Genomic DNA, 25,514 nt, shown 5'->3' on the forward strand with positions numbered 1-25,514 from the left:
TCGGCTGGGGGCTGGTGTCAGAAGCGAGCAAATCCTCATCGACTCCCATGCTAAAAATACCAATTTCACAGTAGAAATAAACATGTTTACAGCCTGGTACCATAACATGTTTTTTGTTTAAATTATCTAGTTTACACTCATGACAACTCTGAGCGGGGCGATTTTTTTTCTCACTCTTCTGTTTAAGTGTATTAAAAGCCTAAAATTCTGTATAATTAATGAGCATCCGACCCACGTGACCACAGAGCTAGCTCCGTGGAAAGGCCTCAGTAGAGCCTCGGCCTGGCCTGGAAACTGTTCGGTCATTTTCAGTCTCTCAACTTAGACCATTAGTTGTAGCGTTTGTGTATTCTTTTTTGGATATTTTTTGTGCAATTGTTGGACAAAATGACTTGCTGTGACATTAACTGCACTAATAGAGCATCCAAGGAGTCTCCACTTCATTTTTTTCGGTAAGTAAAATTATATTTATGTATTTTAGGTCACTGCCGAGCTGAGCTTAGATTTTAACATGTACTGTTTAACCATGAAATTTAAATGTAATAGGGTAAAACCCAGTGCATTTAACATATTGCTGCACTTTAGAAAATGGGTTGAAATATAACATGTTGGTGGAGCTGGGTTCCGACTATCGGCTTGTGGAGCTCTCGGGAGACCGATGTTTTCCACCCGTTTCTCCCCTCCCCGCAGCTCGGCGCATCTCTGTCTGATCGCGGCTTCTGTCTGTTGCGCGAGCTGCCGGCTTGTGGAGCTCTGGGATGGAAACCTTTCCACCTGGTTCTCCCCAGCGGCAGCTCTGCACATCTCAGATCGCAGCGGCGCTTGTCTGCTGTGCGGCTGCCGGCTTGTGGAGCTCTCGGAGACCTCTGTGTTCCACCCGGTTTTACCCAGCGGTCAGCCCAGCGTATCTCTGACTCAGAAGCTCTGGTGTTGTGCACAGTTAACTCCGGTTGTAGCTAGGTTGCTACCTCCGTTAGCTTAGCTCTCACCTCCGCGTTAGCTTTGGGTTAGCTTCAGGTTAGCTTGTAGCTAGTTCGACCAGGTGTCGTCAGTTGATCCCAGCCTTACAGCCCCACCCTCAGCTCCACCTCTCTTCCCTTTTATGGAATTATCTGGGCTTGACGGAACCTGTGACACGGTCAAAATGGCGGTGGTGGCCACCTCCCATTTTTCTTCAAAAACATGTTATTGGAGTCTATGGAAACCCATTGTCCAATATTTATATGTCAATGGTTTTCACGCAAAGCCCCGAGGATCTTTTTCCGCTTGTCGGAAATAAGCAGCAACAGCTGTCTTTAAAATTCCAACATCATATGTTTGCACATATCAAACAGGATCAGAAAATAACATTTATCAGTCCAGACTCCCTTTCCTTTTAAGGCAGCAAGGGACCCATGGACCAGAATTAGATGGGCGTAACTTTTAAGACTAGTCTACTTTTGCATGGAGACACACAACAACAATATCCGTCCTCGCAAGAGCTCTCCAACAGGCTCGCAAAGACGAATAGAGTTGAGCCCACATTTCTAACTGTCTGTCGAACGCAACAGAGACTGCAAGCCTGTGACTGGTCAGGACGCTGCTTCCTTTAACTTCTTCAACAGCACCGCCATTCTGGCTCAAAAAAATTAAACGAGAACTGAGCATATCTAGTGACGGACACGTAGCAGATTGAAGAATGTCTCATGGAAAAAAGTCCAACGTAAATACACCCGTGACTGACGGAGTACAAAGATATGTATCAAACTTCTTATTCGCATCAGGATATAATGGGAAACATGAGTTTGTAGGTGGTGGCTGGATGGAGAGGAGATATTTGTCTGTGTTAAAACATCTCTGAAAGACATAAACACAATATAAACACACTAGAGACATGACTCCATTGATATCCCAGAAAAGCACTACTCCCTCTGCTGTTTTGGTGGAGAATTGCTTTACAACACTGACACACCAAAGAAGAACAAAAGGATAAAAGGAAAACATCTCCATCAAAGCGTGTGCTGACGCAGAAGTTTAAACTTGCCTTTAGGCTCCTCATAGTCTCATGATGCACTCTTGGGGTGGGCAGTTGACCCCTTTGCCCTTACCACTGTAGATCCACCCCTGCACCTTGTATGAGGAACATCATTCTAGAGCCTTTATGCATAATAAACTTGGAATTTTCTTCCTCCTTTACTAACTTTATAGGGATACTAAGGAAAGTAGGAGGTGGAGGTGGCACTTGTACATGATTGGCTCGCGCATTTGTGTGCTACTGGGTCCCCATTCACACACAATTTCTCTCTCTCTCTCTCTCTCTCTCTCTCTCTCTCTCTCTCTCTCTCTCTCTCTCTCTCACACACACACACACACACGCGCGCGCGCGCTTATACGAGCAGACAGGCAGGCTGATTTAAGGGAAAAAGCAGCAACAGCAGCAGGGGGGAACAAACTCTTCCCCCGCCGCTTAGGAACCAAAAGCGACCACAGACGTAAAGACGACGCGATGTCAGGCACGTAATGCTACTGTTTAGTCCGAGGAGACAGCTACCAGTTAGGAAGAGGCTGCGGAGAGGCGCGGGTGAGGACTGACAGCTGGAGAAATAAGGATTTAAGGACCGCACGTGGAAAAAGGCTCGCGCCAAACAAATCGGTGAGTGTGGGAGATCCCTAGTGTGGGAGTGTTAAAGAACGGAACGGACAAACACTTTGATCAAGAAAACTTTATGAGGTGTTTTAAACCTCCACACAGCTCTTTCAGAGTTTGTGACAGACGAACAGAATGCGTCAACAACATTTTTTGGCCACTTTGCGGCGGAATCTGCGGCCGCTTAATCCTTGATGAAAGCGCGCATGACTGCGCTGTTGTCATGAAGGAGCCAGGCGTTTTAATGAGTGTTTAATAAATCCTATTATTTTCAAACATCTGATGCTCCCCATTTAAGAAAAACGTGATCAGAATCACTGAATTTATAAAGGTGAGCAGCACATCTTTTTTGTTTTGGTGCTAAAATAAAAGTTCAAATAATCCGATGTTAGAGAGGAAAGAGTTGGAGCCTGTCAGAATAAATGACTAGAGTACAAAGATTCCTATGAAATTCCTGTGAGCAAAGAGAAATCTGGGTGTTGTCCAACTGGAATATCTGTGGTGCACCTCTGTCATCAGTCCAAATGGACTAAAATCAAATTATTAAAATACTATCGATAAATAAGATCTTAAATGTTCTTAATTGGAAGCTACTGGATAGAATGTTATATTACTGCACCTAATTTAAATGTATTTTGGTAGAAAATGACATATATTCCATCATAAATGTTGGGATGTGAAACAGAAATCCGTGTGCCGCTTAATCTTTTCTTACAAAGAAACTAAGATCTGTTTTATAAGATGTTGCAACCCACATATGTTCTTGTGACTGGTGCAGAACGGCCCAATCACACATTCAAACATTATAATTTCTGTCTAAAATAAAAAGATTTTTTGAAAAAAATGTGAAATAAGGCATTTTTAATGTATCTACCTCACACCTTTTAATCACCAGTGAAAATTTGTCACAAAAATCCCAGCACGTCTCCCTGATTGTGACACACTGGTAACAGGAGGCTCTCCAAAGGTGTCCCATCTTACCCACTCAAATTAAAATATTGCATATTTTTATCCTGAAGTTGAGATTTTAATTTGCTCTGGCAATCGGTGACAGATAAGCTACAGCCTCCCATCGTCCACCTATGGTCAGCATGAAGTTGAGCTGGCTCCCTCCCTGTGTGTCCATGACCTCGCTTACTAAGACAAAACATTTCCTTGAGGGCAGACATAAAGAAATGTTTTGTTTTAGGTCACATGCAGTGAAAAAAGCTCCCTGTTGGTGTTCCTGACAAATTGACACTAATATTCCTTGAGTAAGCTAAATCTCTGAGGCTGGAATCACTTCACAGAAATGATGCTATGTAATACCTTTTTGTGATTTGCTTCAAATCAGAAACATGAATACAAATGGCTGATTTATCTTCTGGTTTATCGCAATGTTTTGATCTCTTTTTGCTCTAAATACATAATCCATACAAAGTATTTTGGTTGTGTACACTGGCATAGATTTGTTGCATTTGCTTAATGCACACCCAGAGTTGTATCATTAATGCATCATGCTGTGGCCTCGGCGTAGTACAGAATCATTGTGGTAATGATCCCTACACTAGTGGAGAAATTGGATGGTGAGTGCATTTTCAATTGCTTTTCTGCCTAGTTCCTTTTGGATGCTTTACTGCTATAAGGGGGTGGCCTATAAAGTAAGAACTCATTTGGAGGCTTGACATGTCATTCATTGATTTACAGCTGGTCCATGCCTTCATGGCACTTTATAACCTTCATCGTCAGCTACGTTACCCTGAGAAATGAAGCTTTTACTTTTCAAGAATAAAGACCAAGTGGTCTTTTTATTGGCACACCTTTTAAATGCTTGTGAGCACAAATTGCTAATAAGCCAATTGCACGGCGGTAACTCAATGATTTAGACGTAGTGAGGACGACTTGCTGAGACTCAAACTGGGTATCAAGATGTAGATAAAAGTGACATTGTTGTTGGGACCGGATTGGGTGCTTCAGAAACTGCTGATCTACTGGGATATTCACCCACAACCATCTCCAGGGTTTACAGAGAAAGGGCTGAAAAAGAGAAAATATCTAGTAAGTAGCAGCTGAGTGGATGAAAATCTCTTTTTGATGTCAGAGGAGAATGAGCAGACAAGCAGTTTGGGATGATGGAAAGGCAACACCACCCATTACTACCAAAGTCTACAGAATACCATCCCTGAGCTCACAGTATGCTGAACATTGAAGCATAAGAGCTGCAGAAGACTAGCCTAGTGAGCTAGACTAAGTTCTTGCTTTGGTCTAGGAACGCTTCATTGGAACCTCTGCAGCCCCTAACAGCATTCTGGCTGGCCAATCACAGCTCTCAATAGGGGTTTCAAACTGATAGAGCGCTTTGAGTGGACCAATCACAGTGCTCTATCGGGCCAATCAGGGCTCTCTATTTGTGTGGTGGGCGGCAGGGCTGGACTGGGACAAAAATTCAGCCCGGGCATTTTGACTGGAGACCGGCCCATCACCTGTTTTTTTTGGAAAAGACATTAAGCCTTACGCTGTTTCTGACACACACCAACGTACACTTTCTTATTGGTAGTATTTATGTATCAATCTAATAAACATAAACCTACACCATCCTTCCTATCCTGGTATTCTAAAAAGTAGGGTTGGGGGTAACTGATTATTTTTAAAATGATTATTCTGACGATTATTTTATCGAATAGTCGACTATTCTAATGACTATTTAGATGATTAATCTAGCGATTACTTTTCTATTGCACAATTAATAAAAACCAAAAAATTCTCAAATAAATTCCTCCAAAAAATTGATAAGTTGTTACTGTAAGAGAATAAACACTACAGGCCTTCCATTTTGTATAACACTGCTTTTATTGTGTTGCGGTTGTTTATGTTCTGGTGACGTGTAGAACTTGGGAGTGCAGGCTGCTGCCTGAGAGGTGGTTGGAGACGGAGTGTCTCCATGCTGCTTTGATTTGTTCACTTATGTGCATGAGGCAAGTGGTGTCACGACCCATCCTGGGGAGTCACGTGTTTCTCCTATTTTAACTGTAAATCCTTCTAGCTGTTATATTTATAACAAGAAACAGATATTCGGACAGAATATTTTCACGTTTATTCGAATATGATTGTGGAACACACCCAGCATCATAATAAATGAAGTAATATTTATGCCAATTTAAGCCTTTATGGGTGACCAGGACTCTGTGTTTATGAATGTGGAAGACACCCAGCATCCTGTGATGGCACTAATAACATCAAGAGATAATAAATAAGGTAATATTTAGGTCAATTTAACCCTTTACACGTGACCAGGACACTGTAATCAATTTTTGGCAAGGGAAATGATCATTTGTTGCCATTTTTGAGGTGTTTATGAATGTGAAAGACACCGGCATCCTGTGATGGCACTAATAACATCAAGAGATAATAAATAAGGTAATATTTAGGTCAATTTAACCCTTTACAGGTGGCCAGGACACTGTAATCAATTTTTGGCAAGGGAAATTATCATTTGTGGCCATTTTTGAGGTGTTTATGAATGTGAAAGACACCGGCATCCTGTGATGGCACTAATAACATCAAGAGATAATAAATAAGGTAATATTTAGGTCAATTTAACCCTTTACAGGTGGCCAGGACACTGTAATCAATTTTTGGCAAGGGAAATTATCTTCTTTTTTTTTTCTTTTTTTTTTGTTGCCATTTTTGGGGTGTTTTTGATGACACAGTAGGCAGTATGAGTACAGTAACGTCAACAGATAATACATAAAACCCTTATTTGGTCAATTTTAGCCTCCATGAAAATCTTAGCGATCACTTTTTGGCAAGTAAAATGCCATTTTAGTTGTCTACAATTAAATTATCGATAAAGAATTTAAAGATATTTTGAGGCATTTCTTATAGGTAAACGGGAGGGTGTAGTCTATTTGGCAAGTGACAATCTTAATTTTATGTGCTGAAGTGCTTTTATCTTGTTACTTTTAAATAGAGCAACGTAATGAATAGCAACCTACACAGTGTCATTGTAAAGCCAAAGCTTGATCATTTTAAATACTTTTTTTCAAGTAAAAATGTGCCCCAAACTAGTTAACTGTGGCTCCATGTCAAGTGGACTAAAGAAAGGAAGGGGAAAAAATTAAATCGCTGGAGAATTGTTTATTTCCATTTATACAACGTTTACATTCAATACAGGGTGCCATTTTACATTGTTTATTTATTTTTTTAGTATCAAGGCTGTAACATAAAGAAAGCCAGTTCTTACCACAAAGTTTGTGGCACAAACCATCTTTCAATCGCAAATATTGCAAAAAGGATTAATATATCCTCATTGTGAACGTTTAAGACAAATAGCAACACTTAAAACAACTTCCGAACTGGAAAAACTAATGTGGCAAGGTGCAGAAAGGAGTGCCCGGGCGGGATTCGATCCCCAGACTCCCGGGTGAAAGTCATACGCTCTAACCAGTCAGCCAAAGAGATCTCCCTGGCCAAGTAGCCAGGGCGCACAATCTATCGGGACATTGTGGATTCTCACACTGCCACATCTTCCTCCCTCTTTCCACAAGCACGTCCTCGTGCTCCCGCGCAGGGTGCCACAAACACTGCCACACTAATATCCGCGATAAACATCTGTTTAAGTACCGGAAGAGGTTATCTTTGCTTTCTGAATGTCCATATTGCTAGATATGCTGAGTTTTAGGGCGAAATCCTGGGGAATTTTGTCTAGAAATGCAATTGCCTAACCGTGCGCGATCCCGCGGTGGCTAATCATTTTTTGGCAGCGAGTCAATTTATGGCACAACACTGGCTCGGGTTTCTCCTCCTCCTCCCTCTTTTCTTCTCCAACCTGTCGCTGGGCTGAGGCTCCATCACTTCCTAAATTGATTTTACTTGAACCTTCACTACCAAAGAACTGTCAGATTTTAACACATGTGCCAGCATCAGCCTGAAGGGCCAGTTTCTTTTTTAGTCGAATTTTCTCCGCTCCTCCTTTCCGTTTTTTGTTCTCCATTTTGTTAAGCTCGTCTGTCTGTTTACTGAGATTCACAAACAACTGGCGGGTGCATCAGACCTCTGGCTATTGGTCCAGCCCAGAGTGTATTATTACCAATTGGCCAATCCACCAACTTTTACGAGGCGTCGCGTGGGGCGGCGCGGGCAACTTGTCCGCAACAACTAGAGGCCAGGGAAAAAAAAAATAAATAAAAAAAAAACCAGACACCGGCCCATAAAAGATGAAAGGGTCGGCCCAGCGGGCAGTTGCCCGCTATGCCCTATGGCCAGTCCAGCACTGGTGGGCGGGATGATGTGACTGAGTGGAACAAGATGGCGACAGCTCATTTGAAACAACTTTGACATGAATTTTGGACTATTTGGACTTGGTCTTTATTAGAATCAGCAGCAGATAGATGTATTTAAGTCCTTTATTTAGAAAAAGGATGTATTTTCACCTTCTTCAACAGCAGACTGACTTGTTTACCGACATCCATTGCGGTGAGTGCGTCACGTTACTCATTGTCCAGTAACATGCAGTGATCATTTGAAAGACAACGGTAGAACCCGCCCCATGACGAGAACCCTCAATGGAGCATTGCCAGGCTAACAGAAGACCACATTGTGTGTGTCAGTCTTGTCAGCAAAGAAGAGAAAACAGAAGCTACAGGATCAGCAGAAATTCACAATAAGACACCCGTAAAGTTTCCTGGTGAAGATTCAAGCTGCACCCTTCAGATGGGTCAGAATTTGGTGTCAACAATATGAAAGCATGAATCCATTCCACAGCCTACCTGAGTATTGTTACTGATGTTCATCCCTTTATGACCACATTGGACACATCTTCTGATGGCGACTTCCTGCAGGATACTACGGAAAAGCTCAAATCATAACTAGTTTCTTGAACATAACTTCTGATGTATGTTTCTAACATCTTGATGAATGTTTGACTTGAAAAATGTAGTTACCGTAATAGATAAGCTGACCAGTGAGTGTGTCACTTCATTGGAACACAATTTTCTCTTAAAGGAGTCATATTATGACATTTTTGAAAAGTTATAGCCCAATGGTTGATAGAAAATGTGAGCAGAATCCATCTCACATAAAGTCTGTGAAGGTTCTCAGTCATCCAGGTCATTGTAGTCTAATGAGCTTTGAAAGAAAAGCGTCTGGACTTCTTCGAGTTGCTTGAAGATGTTTCTACCCTCTCCAATCTTAGAAGAGGTTTACAAGTTTGTGGAGAAGGCTCAGCGGGCCCAACACTCCAAAGAAAAAGAAAGACAACGCAGGAAATTCCACACCCTGCTTTCAAAAACACTCACTCCTCAGTCTGAATCTACACAACGCAGAGAAGAACTTACACCAGAGGACAGTCGAAGAAAATGGGTGAAGAACTTTTCAGACCGGAACCTCACTGAACCTGAAATGAACGTATTAGCCAAAGGACTCAATTTTGCCATTGCTCCGCAACAGTTACCCATAGTGGACCTCATCACAGCCACTGAAACTGCCATATGGATCAACAGATTATCTCAGACAGAAGCAGAACAGATCAGGATGAAAGTCTCAGCCACCCTCTCCAGTGCCAAAGTCCCTCCGTCTAACCTCACGTTAAAAGAAAAGAAGGCAGACGCATCACTGAGCAAAGACCACACCATCACTATATTGCCAGCTGATAAGGGAAGGTGCACCGTGGTCCTAAAGACAACGGATTACCACGCAAAGATCACTACTCTCCTCAGCGACAACAACACCCATGAAGCCTTAAAGCGAGACCTCACAAGCAGCTACAAAAAGAAAGTTATAGCTTGCCTTCAAGGCCTTGAAAGGGACAAAACCATCAACCGCCTGACATATCACCGCCTTTATCCAGGAGATGCCATACCCTGCATCTACGGACTTCCCAAGATCCACAAGGAAGGTATCCCTCTCAGACCCATTGTCAGTAGCATAAATTCAGTCACCTACAACATCACGAAACACCTTGCTACTACCCCACCTTCCCCACCAGAGGTGGCTACCTTGCCACCTCTGGTGGGGAACACCCCACACCACATCAAGAACTCCACCGACTTCACTTACAAGGTCCAGAAACTTACCCTGGATCCAGATGAATCCATGGTGTCCTTTGACGTAGTCTCCCTCTTCACTTGCATACCCACTACGGAGGCAGTGGAGACTGTCAGAAAACGACTACAAAGAAGACAGAACCTTGGAGGACAGGACCAACTTCACACCCGATCAGATTTGCACACTGTTAGACCTCTGCCTCACCACTACATATTTCAAATACAACGAAGGTTTCTACAGACAAAAACATGGCTGCGCCATGGGCTCCCCCGTGTCACCTATTGTAGCCAACCTTTACATGGAGGAAGTGGAAAGAAAGGCTCTTGGCTCTTTTAAAGGGAGATCACCCAGCCACTGGTACAGATATGTGGATGACACCTGGGTCAAAATCAAAACACAAGAAGTGGAATCCTTCACTACGCACATCAATGCCGTGGACAAAAACATCAAGTTCACCAGGGAAAACATAAAGGACAACTGCTTGCCTTTCCTGGACTGCGCTGTGCACCTTGAAGAAAATGGCAACCTCAACATTGAAGTGTACCGGAAGCCCACACACATGGACCAGTACCTCCTCTTCGACTCACATCACCCTCTGGAACACAAACTTGGAGTAATCAAGACCTTACACCACCGGCAGAACGTTCCCTCTAAGCCGGAAGGGAAAAAGAAGGAACACACACATATAAAGGAATCACTTAAAACATGTGGCTATCCTAATTGGGCGTTTATAAAGTCAGCAAAGATGCACAGAAAAGAAGACCAGACACCAGTGAGGGAGGATAAGAAAGACAGACGCAACAACCTTGTCATCCCCTATGTAGCCGGTGTATCAGAGAAACTCAGGAGGGTTTTCTCCAAACACAACATACTGTACCAGTGTACTTCAGGCCCAGCAACACACAGACAGAAACTGTTTCACCCGAAAGACAAAACCCCTAAACACAAACTGAACAATGTGGTGCATGCTGTACAGTACATCGAGGAATGCCCAGACCTCTACATCGGAGAAACCAAACAGCCACTTCACAAGCGCATGACACAACATAGAAGAGCCACCTCCACGGGACAGGACTCAGCAGTTCATTTGCATCTAAAGGACAACGGTCACTCTTTCGAGGATGCCAACGTTCACATTTTGGACAGAGAGGACAGATGGTTTGAAAGAGGAGTAAAGGAAGCCATTTATGTCCACTGTGAGCAACCATCTTTGAACAGAGGCGGTGGTTTACGACACCAACTGTCTGCCATCTATAATCCAGTTTTGAGATCCCTTCCCAGATGCCTCAACGCCCACGCATATCCTGGGCCATCTGACCTTAGGAATTCACATGATAGGGTGGGGGCAGGTTTCACAATGAGCTCACCCGAAACTCTGGCTGAATAGAGCTCCGGTAGTTGACGTCACTTCTCCCGGCATGCAACAGTTCAAATCGAAACGGCGCCATATTGGCATGCAGAAGCCGGCAGCTGGACTATTTGTTATTGTCAGAAAACTCAATCAAACGGGAAATATGGTAGATGTTGTGCCCCAGGATGTAGAACAGGCGCGGACGACATAAGGAATGAGCCATCTACAGGATTCCCCAAGATCCGGAGCGCCGCAAACGTTGGATCATTGCAGTAAAACACACTAGTGACCGGGCTTAAATGAAGCTGTGGGACCCCGAGAGTAAAGGTTTTCGCTTATGCAGCGACCACTTCATATCAGGTACTTAAACCAACGTTTCCTCAAGTTTGTGTGGTATTTATTTTAAATGCTTTTATTATGATTCTTAGTGGGCTTCCTAAACTTATTTTGGCGTGGCTTTTTCTGTCTTATTACTCATAGCAGCAAGTAAACATCACGTAAAACGTTGCCTCGTGAGTTCTGCGTGCTGCCGTTTCCGTGTTTTATGATGACAGCAATTAACCGGCTAAGCTGTATTTAATTTTTAAGCAATGGTTGATCAATTGTCAGATCACACATAAAAAGCACTTTGGATTGCTATTATCTGTCTCACCGAGACTACTTACGTGTAAATCTGTTATTTGTCCGTCCATCCATCCATTTTCATCCGCGTATCCGGAGTCGGGTTGCGGGGGCAGTAGCGTGACTTCCCTCTCCCCAGCCGCCGGAGCCAGCTCCTCCGGGTAAATCCCAAGGGGTTCCCCGGTCAGGTCCGGTGTTGTGCCGGTAAGAAGCCCGCTCCGACAGCTTCTGGCGTCGGAGCGGGCAGTAGAGTCGAGAGTCCCAGACCTTCTCCCCAGCTCCTCCGGCCAGGGGAATCCCAAGGGGTTCCCCCGGCCAGGTCCGGTGTTGTGCCGGTAAGAAGTCCGCTCCGACAGCTTCTGGCGTTTTTAAAAAGTATCCCAGGGGCACGGTAAGGGTCGGAGATGTTTAGTCTATTTAATTTCTGACTATATAAAACGATTTCTTCTGTTTTAAAGTGTGAAGTAAACTCCGACGAAGTAAAATCTAAGCGGATCCCGTTCATGTTCATGGTTACATCCGTGTTTGTTTACCTTTTTTGCATGCCAAAATGGCGTCCACTAACTGAGAGTCACGTGGGGTCCGGAGCTCTATAGGACCCACACCCACCCTCACACCTTGGCTCATGTGTTTATGTAGAAGATCATCGGGGGTCTTTTGTTCCCTCTTCGGGGGGAAACTCCCACTGGGTTTAAATCTGGGACTCTCCACCATTTGACCTTAGAACTGAAGAAGCCTCTCGGATGAGAGGTGAAACGTCTTCAAACAACTCGAAGAAGTCCAGACGCTTTTCTTTCAAAGCTCATTAGATCTCACATAAAGCATTTCAGCTGTTTTAAACTAGACGTTGTTTCAAGACTTTAAGAAAACAAGCTGGACCTGGCCACAACTACCCCTGCCCCGTTTGGGCTGCTATAAGCTGAGAAGCTCCGATATCTGGTAGGGGATCAGAGTAGAGCCTTTACTCCACCACCAGCAGCTCTTTCTTGCACTTGAGGTGGTTCTAGGCACATAATTCCTAAAACCAAACACAAACCGAAAATGAAAGGACGGGTTTCCTTCAAGTCTGGAGTGTTTGTAGTGGACATAGAGAGTTTAGCATAATATGTCCTTTTTAAATTTGCTATTTCATCCCTAAAGTCAAACATCAGTGAGTAAAAAGTAATCTATTTTTTTTACCTTGACCTTTTATTCCTTAAGTCATTTTTTTAGCTTGATACATAAAGGTCCTGCTAGTTTGCATGTCCCTGAAGGGACTACATTGAGGCTCTTTTGAAAGGTGTAAGTGAGCGAGGCATGCAGAGAAAGTATCTCATCCCAAAAGTTAAAACGGTCTGATCAGAAAATTTCAGCCATCAAAAATAAAGTGCCTACAAATAACAGAATCTGACAGAATGGCCAATTATAAGTTAGAGACACAGACACTTCTTGAAGTGCAAATAGTTACCAGGTAAACTGCAGGAAATCACAGTCTTGTTCCTAAACGACTTTAATATTGTCAAACTTGTGAAATACCTGCATGTTTTTCACCAAATAAACAGCAATATTTACTTTTAATGGCTGTTTTTGACAAATATAATTCATGTAGTAAGTAAAACACTTTTTTGTGTGTCATTCAAGATGACCCATAAAATGTGAGATTCCATGGGAAATATGAAATCAATCTTATGGATCTTTGGATAATTTAAACCAGAAGATTGGAACTTTTTTTGCAGGGGTTATGTAACCACTTCGTATTAACTCAGAGACAAAAGAAAGAGAGTCAAGTTTAAAAAGTTTAAATATTTATTACAAAACAAATCAAAACTAGACTAACTTCAACACCAAACGTATGATAGGTGAAGTAAGACTGATGATGGTGTATGTGTGAAATGTTCAGAACCAGCACGTCTGGAGAAACGATTAGTTCTGATGGGAGTGAAGATGATGTTTCGCGCTAAGATTTTGGTTTGGAGATTTATAACACACACTGAGACGCCATTCTGCCGGTCTGCGTACCCTTGGCTGAAGTCCCCGTCTAGATCAGGAGGTGTAGAGGTCCAGCTTGGACCTTTCTGGAGCCGAAGCCTGTAGCCCAGCCGCGGCCACCGACCAGTCCAGTCTTGAGATATTCCCTGGTCACAACAGTTTTATTGGCATCTAGCAAGACCCAAAAAGGGGTCGATGGTTCAGCTTTTATTCAGAAAAGAACCGTTGCAGCAGGTGGAACAGCAACAGATTTTATCCAGCTTGTCGTTGGGTTTTTTCGGCTGAAGAGGAAAGTTACGGATTGGCCACTCCGACACTTCTCTAGAAAGCTTTGAACTGGAGTTAAAGATGACGTGGGCATAGTTTTATAATTTGGATGTTCTGATTTACGGTCGAATAAAAAAAGAACAGCTTTACCAAGCACGAACAAAACACGCCTCGTGTCAGATCTGGAAGGCGCTGATTGGATCAGAAAAAGGAAATGTGTCATACGATTTTTAACATTACGTGTGATCTGTCTCTAGTGGAACATTGTCATTTCACAGATTGGTTCACATTTCATTATTGGACTAACACTTTGTTTGATTAGCTTTATTAAAAATAGAGTTCTTCACCTTTCTCAGTGGCCTAGTGGTAGAGTGTCCGCCCTGAGACTGGGAGATCAGGGGGTTGATTCCTGGTCGGGTCATACCAAAGACTTTGAAAAAATGGGACCCAATGCCTCCCTGCTTGACACTCAGCATTAAGGGGTTGGATTGGGGGGTTAAACCACCAAATAGTTCCCGAGCGCGGCTGTGTCTGCAGCTCACCGCTCCCCCAGGGGATGGGTCAAATGCGGAGAACAAATTTCGCACACACACCTGTGTGTGTGACAACTAATGGGACTTTGACTTTATTAAAAGAAAGAGTCCTTTGTCTTCATTTTTCTCTTGAGATGGAAAGGAAGACACAGTTTAGGAGCAGAGCATGAGACCTTGAGCACTATCTCATGCAGATTAGGTTTGTGTCAGAGACTTCTGGTTTGCTTTGAGCAGAGCAAAACTGAGCAGGGCCTTTTACGTCAGAAATGGACAATTCACCACGCTACAAGTTTGTTTTCAACAGTGTTGCCCCACTGTTAGATCAAATTTATCACTGGGTGTGTTTGACACCTCAAATACAACAGGACAGACTGCACAGTTTTATGAGAAGTAACATTCACCATCTGTTCTTGTGATGTTTCAAAACATTATTGAATGATGTAACTTTCCAAAGATTCAACTGACGAAGACTGGTGCATTGTGGGCGTTATATATTAACTCCGTTTCTCTTTCAAGGTCTTGTTCAGAGCTTTAAGTCAACAGAAAAAGACACAGATGAGAAGCTGCAGATGAAGCAAAGTGTTTTATGCCTTTCATGCATATTTGAACGAGCAGCGAGGAAGGAGAGAAAAGAATCCAACGCCAGTCAAACATGAGTAGGAGGAATGAATTTGAAGATACAATATAATCATCTAATTGGTTATCTTGCCAGATCATTCTGTTCTGTTCTTTCTTATTAAGCTGCTTTGTAAATCAGATGAACTTGACTCGAGTCGACACCCGTGCTTTCAGTTCAGGTTCTACGGTTTTTCCACGGTTCACTGCTGCTGGTCAGCACAGAGTAAATCTTTTTATTATAGTTACTGGGGGGAAGTCTGTTGACCCACCAGTTCAGCACATCAGTATGTTTACTGAACAAACTCCTTTCAAGAGAAAAAATTCTCTGAATTTCAAATCATGCGTCCAAGGCTCACTAAATATGCTGTACTATAAATATATATACTTGCTCTCAACTTTCAGGGTCAACGCTGTCTTTCAGCAACCTACCTCACAAATAAGTGGACAGATTTGGATGGTTTCTTTCCTGAAAGCAATCGTTACATCTACATTTACAGCTGATTAATTGTTGTAGGGTTGCTTAAACTGGGTACTTTAGCTCAGTATATATATTAACTCTACCGTAAACCCTCTAATACAGGCCCGGGCCTGTATTTGACTCAAGCTCATCAAGCTCCAGGCCTTTATTGGAAGGAGGACCAGAATTAGAAGCAGGCCTCAATTTCTATTTGAGCAAAATGAACTAATGGTTCGCTGAAGTTTTTGACAATTGAAATTGCACCCACATTTTCAAAGTTAAACACATTTCTTTTAACAACAGTAGTTTCTGCTTCAGCCCTCTCCCCCCTCCCCCTGCGCAGCGGCTGCAAACTCACTGATGCGCCTGCAGCCTCTTGGAGTTGCTGCTGCTCTAAACATTAAAATAATTATTTCATTTTCTGTTCCTCACTTCTGATTACCTTCAATGGTGTCTGTTTGTTGCAACCACCAGGTACAAAAACTAACTTGTTTTTATTTGACTATTTTTCTGTCCTGCCTGTTTATTATCTTCCTGCATCTCCTCTCAATCCTAAAGAAAAACTGCTACCTGGGTTCAAATATATTCACCTTATGAGTTACCTTTGAACTGCAGTTCTAAAAGATCTACCGACCGCAAAAACAGCGGAGTGCTCGCCGGCCACACCAGTTAGGTGTGTCACCGAGGACAAAACAGGTGATGCGCCCCGATCCACAGCAGCGAAACGCATCAGGCACAAATAAAAGAATAAAAGACAGAAAACATAAAAGGAAATGAGCCGACATGAACGATCGCGTGTTAAATTAGTTTTTGAGGGGAAGGTTAATTTGCAAAAGGGTAAACGTCACAATTTGGATAAATGTCCGTTTTACGGTGGGTGTCAGTACCGACGCTCTGGCACAGCGCGTCACCTCCCGACGCGCAGGAGCTTGTCACCTGCTGACAGCAGGCTGCTTTCTTTTCCGAGGGCTGCATCTTGCTGGTCATTATCACGTGACAGCGACTAGTCGATGACAGGCATAAAAAGTCACTATAGAGCGGTGAAGTCGACTAGTGACTAGTTCATACAACCCCTACTGCTCCCCAGAGTGTTCTGCAGCATAATCAGCACGTTCTCTTTGAACTTTATATCAAATTTTCGCCTCCTCTTCGTCTCCGCACCGTTAAAGTTACCCTTGCGGTCTATCACTGGCAAATCAAAAGTGAGACAGATGACACAACCACCCCCCGTACTTGCTTGTTACCACATTCCACCCGGCCACAATAAGAGACCGGCCATTATTCACCTCCGCCGACTCCGACACTGGCCAAAATATGATACCCGGCAGTTAATTAAATGCAGGCTAATATTAGAGGATTTACGGTACTTGTGACCAATAAGCTGTGATACTCTTATTTAAATATAGAATATCACCCTGCCTGATCTTTATTGTGTTTAATCAGAAGATTCTAGGATTCTTTATTCATAAGGGGATTGTCCACAGTTTAGATTCAGAAAACTGTCAGGTTTACAAAGTAACAATTTATTTTACAAACAATTAAAACTTGACAAATCAATTGTCAATTGTCCAAGCGCTTTATGCTTGTTTGTTTTTGCAAGCGGAATTACTGCTCCATGCGGAAGACCACAGGAAGACGAAAAGTTACGCTGATTGGATACAATTCGGGGGAAGTACTGCCACCTAAAGGTCTGGCATGTCCTTAACAACGTATTTATCCGGGTACGTGTGGACAGAGTTTTTTTTTTAAACGAGGTGGTGTGGATGCAAGTTTTTGGAGGGGCGGATATTCGTTTAAAAAAAAAACCCGGCTACATGTGGACTAGGCCTCAGAAACACATACCTTCTTTGATCTGGAGGCTCTGATCTGGGTAAAAGGTTAATTATGTGTCATGGACTTAACTTTACCTTACTTTGCTCTTGTGTGAGTGCAAATAGTATGACCTTGACCTTGCAAACATGCTAAAACAATCATTGAGCACAGATTAATGAAACATTTCATTATTTTATAATTATTATAAGTAGCAATAAACAAATGTTTGTTTAATGATTATCTAGCTTGTAAATTTCAGAAGTTCATATTTAATTTTAAAAATCTTCTTTGTTTGAAGCGAGGAGTTTAGATAAAACGGTGCTCTGTGAGGGACCTTGGAAAGAACGGGATGTCAATGTTATGATTCCAGGATGTCAACATGCACTTCAAGATCTTGTGGCTTGTTGGCAGCTAGAATATAAAATCCACCTCATAGGATTGAATTAGGTCTGTAGATGACCGATGACCTGTAGGTCATCTGTAGGTGAAAACTGACCATTTGTGGACATTACACTGTTGGAGTTGACCCCATTCAGGATTGCTGCCACTGCTAGTTCATCTTATTGAATGAAAAATGACCCTACTGTCAGTTTTACAGACACTGAGCTAAAATGTGGTTTCATAGTAGCTGGGAGAATTCTGCAGTTTTGTCCTTGGGCTGAACACTTAACCCACCTTGCCTGCTGGTGGTGGTCGAGGGACTGATGACGTCAGTGCTTGTCAGCCTTTCCATCTGTCAGTGTGCCCCAGGGCAGCTGTGGCTACAATGTAGCTCATCACCATCAGTGTGTGAATGTGTGTGTGAATGGAAGAATAATACGTTGTAGTTAAAAGCGCTTTGGGGTTCTTTGACTCTGGAAGGCGGTATAGAGAGCCTAAGTCACTTCCGCATCATGGGTCCCCGGAAGAACGCAAAAATGAATGCAAGTCAACGGGGCTAAAAATGCTATTTTCTAATGTGCTTAGCCTTACGCCCTGGATCGCACTTATGTTGTACTGCAATTTAAATGAAAAGTAATGATGGGTTTTTGTACCACACCAGTCACGTACTTATAGATTTTTTAGCTTGCAAAAGTTCGTAATTAGCATGACTACAAACTAGAAGTCGGTACATCGCACATGATCTCCTCTCCCCTAACGTAACTGCTACTTACCAAATGACCAGATTTATGGTGGTTCTTTCCTCCTGTGGGAAGTTTGCTGAACTTACAGCCATTTTCCCTCAGTTTTCTCCGTGTCTGGTTCGATGACATCACTTTCGTGAAGTGCATTTGTAGTCCTGGACTTATTTTCACACAAAACCTAAAATATTCCTGTCCGTTCGAAAATAAGCACGTTTTTGGTATCAAAATGCGTCTTTAAAATTCACGGACATCATTTGTGAAATCCATGGCAGAAAACAAGCAGAATTAGAAAATAGCGTTTTTAGCCCCATTGACTTGCATTCATTTTTTCGTTCTTCCAGGGACCCATGATGCGGAAGTGACTTAGGCTCACCATACATGCGGGTCATTTATCATAGTCATGTGACTACTACACAAAATCATGTGACTGCACTCCATTTGTAGCACAGTATCTTAAAGGAACATGAACATTTGTAACCTAAACCCATCTTTTCATTTTTTCCCAAATACCTAATTATCGACTTGGGCAAACTGATGTTGGTAATGGATATACATTTTGGTATCAATACATTTTCAGTATAAAACACATCTCTACCTAATGCTGGTTTCACACTAAAAGCATCAACGGTGCAAAACGGCGTACTTGCTGTGCTCTTCGCTGGACTCGCAAGATCATAAGATTCCTCGAGACTTCATGTCATGGCTCGTTTATGCAATTCGCCATTAAACCAAAAAGGAAGAAATCTCATTTGATATCACTGTTTGATGCCGTATATGATGTTGTTCTCCACTGCCAGGATTGAAAACATACCGCTGCACTTGTGGAACGATTCTGTGAGTAAATACGTTGTTGGGTCACATGTAAGATTCATATATATGAAATTGCATCACAGCAGTACTTTTAGTTTGAAATTTTCCAGTGATTTTACACTGAAACCATGTGTGATTTCCTGTCTAGCCCTATGTTAACTGCGGAAATTGACGCATCCCAGAAGCGGCACGTGGCAAAAATAGAACCTGATCCTATGTTTAGCGGCGTGCCGCTTCTGGGACGTGCCTGGAAATTGCTGCGTGGCTGCTGGTTTGAAACCGTCCATAGACTATAATGGATTCTATTTGAAGCAGTGACGTTCCGCTGCTGTTCCACGCCGCCGATGCTTTCAGGGTGAAACCGGGGTTAGGATGTTATTGCTCTTTCAATATGGAAAATTGGTAAGAAAGAAAGATTTGACAAATCATGTCTAACTTGGCAACAAATTCCTCTTGAGATGTGGAAATATTCTTAAGAAAAGCACAAAAAATGTGTTTATTTGTGCTTTTCAGGATTTATTTAATCTAGGCTTATTTTAGGTAAACTTTAACTTAAATTTAAACCTAAACCATGCTGTAAAAACTTGTTTTCATTTAGAAACATTGTCCTTTATAGTCTAGGACCAAATACTTTCAAGCTACTAGGTTTAGAACATGAGCAGTGGAGTAAACATATTTACTACATGTGGACTTGGATCCACATTTCCAGGGTGTACCAGCTGTTGGTTTGCCTTTGAGACTCTTTCTTATCTCTCTCCAAAGTAAATTAAAAACACACAATCAGTCCAGCACATCAGATTATCACCTATCCATCTTTTAGGTCCATTTCCTTTGCTTCTGCCCAGGCTCCAGAGCAGGAATGCGCTCATGCTCAAGGAGCACCTCCACAGGCTAACTCTCAAAGACCCCGCTTGTCCCAGGAGGGCAGTAAGCACCGACTGAGCTGATTTAACACCAGCCCGCTAAGTGAGAGTGGAGTAAAGGAATGCAGAGTAACAGCACAATACACAGCCTCGCTTAATGAAGTGTTCTGAAAAGGATTTGCGTGAAAATGGGGTGATAAGCTGCCGTTAGATATATGTGCTTTCACTTCCACGGTAGTTCCTTGGCTACGCATAAGTCGGTACAAAGTCAAACCATAAGCTGTGCACTGACTGGCTACATTTCACTGCCTAGAGGTTTCTGTAATTCTGCCTCCTCCTTTTCTTCCTCATGTCCCCATCTCCCTATCCCTTCCCCCTCACTATGCTTCACTGGGCCACCTGAGGCGGGATATGTGCTGGTGACAGCTTGAGGGGAGATGTACTCAGCCTTTCCCTCTTAGCTGCAGGATGGTGTAGAAAAGAGAAGGTTGTTACAGATTAGAGATTTCACAGAGAGGAATTCCACTGTGCTGATTTGCTACAAAGCCAGCTGCCTTTTCAGCAGTTAACCATAGATTTTCTTTGATTTTGTGTAACCAGATAGTTAAGATATCAACACTTGCAGTTGTCTTTGTCCTTTTGAAACACAAAAGGTGAATATTACAGTCAGATAAGTTAAGTCTTAAAAAATCTGAGATGACTTCAGAATATTGAAACGGTTTGAAACATTTGGAGGACATCACACTCCTGTTTTTTGCCTTCACTGTCTGTAGGTTAGGTTGTCCTGCCACAGAACAAATATGTCAGTCATAAACTGATGCCATTCAGTAAAGCTCTTAGTTTTCTGTCTTTTTACTTCAAAATAAAAGGCACTAAACTCCCCGAAATCTTAAAAATATAAGGAAAATCAAAAAGCCATCGATCATGTGAATATTTTGAAAGTTAATGTTATTTTTATAGATTGATTTTTACTAGAATGAAAAAGTTAAACTGACAATGCACCATTAAGTAGAACATTGCACATGTTTCTGTTTAACTGTTTCCTCTAGATTCAAGATGGGGTTCATAGCGTGACGTCGTCAACGGATGGAAGACATTTTGTAATTTTAACATCTAAAGCTACCGCCCCTGCTCCTCTTCCCCTTCAGCAAGGAACTGAACACCAAGTCTTGTATTGCACACATGCACACAAATAGCCTTGGAGCGCTAATGGACAAGTAATGTTTTGGATATGTTCTGGTTCAGACACACGTGATTCTAACTGCAGAATTATCTCCCAAGCCTTCATCGAGTTCTTCAGGAGAGTAATCAATCACTCATTTTAATCAAATCTGCGGTGTTCAAGCAGGGAAATGTCAGCAACAGTCAGGATTACGTCACTCATGATAGAAGCCCACCTCTGCTAATGCTACAACAGGATAAAGCAATAGTCTGATGTAGCATATGGGTAAAAACTACACTAATAACTTAGCTCCATATGCAAAAGATAAATCCCTATTAGGGCTCCTCCCTCCTCTTCTACTGTTAACTTGGTTTATAGACTGACATAAATTAATTGCTGGTTGACTTAGCATTTAAGCTAGTTTGATTGTGTTGACTGAGGCATCCATGTTACCCCGTGGTGCATGCTGGGAACCGGGGCACTTTCTTATTGGGTGTTTCTCAATGTCAAGGCGCCTGGCCTTGCGAGGCGATGTCTTGCGAGGCCAGGCATCTTGCTTACGAGGACACTGTCCTTCCTCTGTGAAAGAAAACTGTTAAATGGAACAGACTTGCATCACGTGACCGCGGTTTCCACGGCGATCACGTGACGTCATGTGTCACGGGAGATAACGTTATATTTTAAACATTTTTTTCCAATATAAATATATAACGAGTCTTTAACTTTTTAAACTGTGTATATGTTTATTAAATTAAAAATATAAGTGAGTTACAACCTGCTAGCCACCAAAGCTGCAACCACTAAGCAACTAATTAACCATAGATAACTTCTTTGGATCTAAAAAAAATTTTTACATTAGCTGACTTACTTTTAAACTTGAAAATTGTCCCTGAAGTAGCTGCCGGCTTCTGATCCGCCATCCTTTTGAAAATACTGCAGTGCATTCTGGGTAATTTTTGACCAAGGCTAGGCTACAAGACAAACCCCGTGTATCCTAGCTCAGTTAGCTAAACGGCTAACAAACAGAGAACACACGCCTCGGTAGAACATGAACATTGGAATACGTCTTGGTGGCCCCCGATGAGATATCTCCTAGGCAACCGGGGCGGGGCCAAGACATCAAGGCAAGGTTCCTTGGCATTGAGAAATACCCATTGATTCACAACTCCTGCTTGTGCATACATAACTCTATTGGTCAATGCTCTAGGCTCACATAAACTGTTTGTTTTCTGTAGGGGCCAAGGGAGTGACTATAGGGGAAATATTACCTACTTTCTATTAGAACATGGGCAGATAGTTAAACGTAAGCACTTTTAAGTTACTAAAAAATTGAACTACTTACTCCAGCTTTAACATTCACTTTTGGCGTGAACAAAGATTCATCCCCCTAGTGGCTGGTTCCAGTACAAGTATTACGTCTTGCCTCATAAATAACTGAGTTGGGTGTTGACTTTTGTTGATTCTCACAATTTGTACCTTGCTGCTTCATGTTCATAATTCATTCATCTAATATGTTTAGTTGTAATTACTTATGTTTGGTATGCAATTACATTAAATACACTAATGTATTCTACAATCAACAATAGTTTTATATCCCTTTTCAAATGGGTCTTGGGTGGGGACATGGTGAGGGTTAGTGAATGAACCAGCAACCCTCTGGTTGGAAGTCATCTGCTCTTTGCCTAAAACCACAAACTAGCCCCAACCCTATCACTGCTACAGTCAAACATTTAGGATCAGATTAGATGCTCATTTGGCTCAGCATCTATAGAAATGGTGTCGCTGCAGAAAGACAAGCACATAGCCCCTCCCTATAGCAGCTCAGCACATGAACAATGGCTGCTATTCACAACGCCGGGGCTTTTGGTGTCACCAGCACAAAGCTAACTTGCATTGTTTGTATCCTTTTAATCATTATCTGGGATCTAAAGTGCACCAGTCCCAGTTTTTACAACCATTTTCTAATTTTTACATCTTCCTGCTGTTTAAGTGTTCTTCCTGATGCTCTCCTGCTTTAACAAACATCATCTGTCATAAGTGGCAGAATCTTGGCAACTTTTTAGGGAGTTTTTGCTTTCATATTCACACAGAGGTTCTGCTTTTTTAATACAAAATATTTTTTTTACACAACAACTTGACATTTATGAGTAGTAATCTACATGAAAGACATTTTTGCTCTAAATTCATCTTTGGGTAGAGTTGACCATTGGTTTATCAGCAGTAAGATGGCCATTGTGGGATGTGGTTGTGGGTTCGTATATGTCTCAGATAAATGTGCGGCTGAGATGGTGAGAGTCTATAGGCCTCAGGAGGGCATTTGGGCCTAAATAACACACTTCTTTATTGCTATCCTGTGTCTGCAGTTAGTTAGACCAAGTAAGTGCAGCGTTCCCTTTTATGAGATGTATTGTTGAGTCTCTTATATGTGTCCCCAGTCTCTAAAAGAAAAACTGACTAGTAGATGTTGGCTGGTAATATTAGAAACACGCTTGCTGTTCCGTGTCAGTGAGACGAACCAGCACTGTAAATGACTTCATTTATTTCATCTCTGAGAGGGAGAGCTTCCAACCAGAACATTGGCAAAACAATACAGTGATGTGGAACGAGATGGCTGCAAAACAAAGCAAAACAAAAAATTATGCTGGAAGTTGTTGAAGGAACTTTTTGTTTGTGCTACTTTAAAAAAATGTATCTTTATTAAAAACTTTCAAACAAATATTTGACTGTTTTAAAGTCATTGCTATCCACATTAAATATTAGTCTAAAACATTCAGGGCATGATTACGTTTAATTAATAGTGTCACGTTGAGGTGTGGGTGGTGGCGGACCATGTGTGGTGCTGACCAGGAGGCAGGAATGCAGGCTCAGGTAACGTAAACATGGATTTAATGACAGAGGATACAGCAGGAATCAACAAGACACAACAATGATCCGACCAGGGACACATGAAGACGGGAGGTATAAATACACGGGGAACAATCAGGAACACATGGGCAGGTTAACAAGGGGCAGGTGAGACCAATAAACAACTTAATCAGGGGCAGGAGAGAGTAGGAGTCAGAGGGAGGTAGGAGCAGATCCTGACAAATAGTCTTAAAATGAATATCTTTCATTTGAAAATACATATTTTTCAGAAAAGGCACGTTGTAGGAAAAACCCTTTGCCTGAAGTCCGCATCGATGCAGACTTAGGCGAAGTGCGGATCAAGTGTGCGAAAGGGGCATGGTCACTTGAGAATTGGGACACTCTACACACTCAAGTCCCTGGCCTGGAACGCACATTTGAAGGGCAATCAGATCAATCAGATTTTATTTAGAAAGTGTTTTTCAAACAAAAGGGCGACTCAAGAAGCTTTACAGAAATAAAACGACCCCAAATTCGTATAACAGTTTTAACACACACACACACACACACACACACACACACACACACACACACACACACACACACACACACACACACACACACACACACACACACACACACACACACACACACACACACACACTAACATCAGTAAAAATTACATTGTTATATTTTGCTGAGTTCAGATGAGCCGTGAGTATAGGGACTGGGCCTATGGTTTCCTACTGATCTTGCTCACCAGTACTTCCTGAAACAGGAGCGCCAGAGCTTTTCCCCACAGAGCTCGACTCTCGAGGCATTCAGTCATACTAGAGACCACTTCAGTTTGTGTTGAAAAACGAGTGAACTTGGTCTTTAATAATATTAGATTTTTCTTGAATTAAACTAAAAAACCTTGAGTTCATGCACAAAATGAGTGGATATAAATACATTTAATCCCATAGATTGATTTTGTTTTAATCTGCACAGGTTTGAGTTATTTTCTTTCCCAGGGCCGTTTTTGAAACAGTTATCACACATTTATTAACTTTCTCCCACTATTGCTTACATTTTGCTGCCGGTAACAGTCTGTCGGATTTCCTGAGTCTGCTGAATAGTAACAAGTATGCTGGTACATGACGGCTGTTTGTGTTTAGCATCTATAGAGGAATTTATTTACTTTATTATTTTTGACACAAACATTTATTTTTATGACCAGATTAGATTCTGATAGTCAGAGATAAAGCTCACTTTGACCTGGCGTTTATCCCATCAGTACAATTTCTGATATAAAAGCTTATTTATCAAAAGTTTAGCATTGAAAAGCATGGTTGTGTAACAGTTAAAAAAAGAAAAGAAAATGCATGGTTGTGTGTAGCAAAAAGCATAAAACCGAGTTTCTACTTTTAATTTGCTGCTTTTGTTTCCTTACTTC

At 42.1% G+C, this 25,514-nt stretch overlaps 1 protein-coding gene and 1 pseudogene across 4 annotated transcripts in view; both read left to right on the forward strand.

Moving 5' to 3' along the window:
* Window positions 1–2,352: 2,352 nt before the first annotated feature.
* stxbp6 (syntaxin binding protein 6 (amisyn)) overlaps window positions 2,353–25,514 on the forward strand; it is a 102,391-nt gene continuing 79,229 nt past the window's right edge. The window contains exon 1 of one of the 4 annotated variants that reach the window (XM_054741695.2): window positions 2,353–2,632. The gene's annotated coding sequence lies outside the window, so the exon portion shown is untranslated. The remainder of the gene's footprint in view (window positions 2,633–25,514) is intronic. The other 3 variants (XM_015969799.3, XM_015969801.3, XM_015969798.3) reach the window with 3 other exon arrangements.
* LOC107392035 (uncharacterized) lies at window positions 2,641–25,508 on the forward strand (annotated as a pseudogene).

This window comes from Nothobranchius furzeri, chromosome 18, assembly GCF_043380555.1.
Source record: "Nothobranchius furzeri strain GRZ-AD chromosome 18, NfurGRZ-RIMD1, whole genome shotgun sequence".
In the NCBI taxonomy this organism is placed as follows: Eukaryota; Metazoa; Chordata; class Actinopteri; order Cyprinodontiformes; family Nothobranchiidae; genus Nothobranchius; species Nothobranchius furzeri.